The sequence below is a fragment of the Schistocerca nitens genome, chromosome 3 (genome assembly GCF_023898315.1).
Source record: "Schistocerca nitens isolate TAMUIC-IGC-003100 chromosome 3, iqSchNite1.1, whole genome shotgun sequence".
In the NCBI taxonomy this organism is placed as follows: Eukaryota; Metazoa; Arthropoda; class Insecta; order Orthoptera; family Acrididae; genus Schistocerca; species Schistocerca nitens.
In genome coordinates, this window is record NC_064616.1 from 573,442,855 (window position 1) to 573,444,433 (window position 1,579).

The 1,579-nt window shown below is 44.5% G+C and overlaps 1 non-coding gene across 1 annotated transcript; it reads left to right on the plus strand.

The window, feature by feature from the left end:
- Positions 1 to 1,252: 1,252 nt before the first annotated feature.
- On the plus strand, positions 1,253 to 1,327 carry Trnas-cga (transfer RNA serine (anticodon CGA)). Its single transcript has one exon. It is a non-coding gene; the product is annotated as a tRNA-Ser (tRNA).
- The last annotated feature ends 252 nt before the right edge of the window (positions 1,328 to 1,579 follow it).

A 1,579-nucleotide genomic window follows, 5' to 3' on the forward strand; every position in this document is an offset into this window, starting at 1 on the left:
GGTGAAAGTGTGTTAAACCGCTCTCTGATGATACTGTCAAGTATGTATAGGAATCTAACGTTCACGATGAGGAGGAAGACTTAGATGTATATGTAGGTGTGTGTACGTGCCCTATTCTTAAGTGTTAGTTTATTACTTCTGTAAACATAAATTCCATACAAACTGAGTTTACAGATGGCATTCCTAAATCTATTAGTGCTTAAATTATTTTGCATAAAATGCATGCTGAACATAAATCACATAAGAAACAGTTATTTCGAAAATACTGCAGCGATGCATAGGGTTTATGTAGGAAAAACAATGACAATATCTTAATGATGGTGATATCACTTTCCGCGGTTCGTTAAGTACCAAAATGTATATTATCATTATAAAAAATTGTATCAGTATTTAGATATAATAATAAATAATATTTTACAAGTTGCAATATGTTTTATTGGATCATACATATATTCCATGAGACTTAGCAATTCAGCTGTTTGAGATGGAGTCGTAGTAGAGTCTCAGATTTACAGTGTCAGAATGACTTCTCAGTCCACATTTCCCTGTATAGAATATACTTAGCACATTTTACATGAGATGATACCTAACAGTTCAGCCGTCGCAATGTCAGAGGGAGAGAGAGAGAGAGAGAGAGAGAGAGAGAGAGAGAGAGAGAGAGAGAGATATGGTTGGTTGGTTGGGGAATGAGACCAGACAGCGTGGTCATCGGTCTCATCGGATTAGGGAAGGATGGGGAAGGAAGTCGGCCGTGCTCTTTCAGAGGAACCATCCCGGCACTTGCCTGGAGTGATTTAGGGAAATCACGGAAAACCTAAATCAGGATGGCCGGACGCGGGATTGAACCGTCGTCCTCCCGAATGCGAGAGAGAGAGAGACTTAATGATTCCAGAATGAGATTTTCACTCTGCAGCGGAGTGTGCGCTAATATGAAACTTCCTGGCAGATTAAAACTGTGTGCTGGACCGAGACTCGAACTCGGGACCTTTGTCTTTCGCGGGCGAGTGCTCTACCAACTGAGCTACCCAAGCACGACTCACGCCGAAGTTTCATATCAGCGCACACTCCGCTGCAGAGAGAAAATCTCATTCTGGAAACATCTCCCAGGCTGTGGCTAAGCCATGTCTCCGCAATATCCTTTCTTTCAGGAGTGCTAGTTCTGCAAGGTTCGCAGGAGAGCTTCTGTGAAGTTTGGAAGGTAGGGGACGAGATACTCGCAGAAGTAAAGCTGTGAGGACGGGGCGTGAGTCGTGCCTGGGTAGCTCAGTTGGTAGAGCACTTGCCCGCGAAAGGCAAAGGTCCCGAGTTCGAGTCTCGGTCCGGCACACAGTTTTAATCTGCCAAGAAGTTTCAGACTTAATGATGATTGCGGTGTTGTTGCTACATCGCTGGTACATATAACTCGACGAGTTTAACAGATTCGTCGTGGCTGGCTGGGTTACTGCCGGTGTTGTAGCTGCCCTCGATCCCACACAGAAATTTTTTGTGGCGAATTATATAAACATGGGACCGTGGTTTTTTCCGGCTTTTGGGCCGCGGCACATGTATTCCCCCTCCCGAGTACAAGTGTGCATATCCC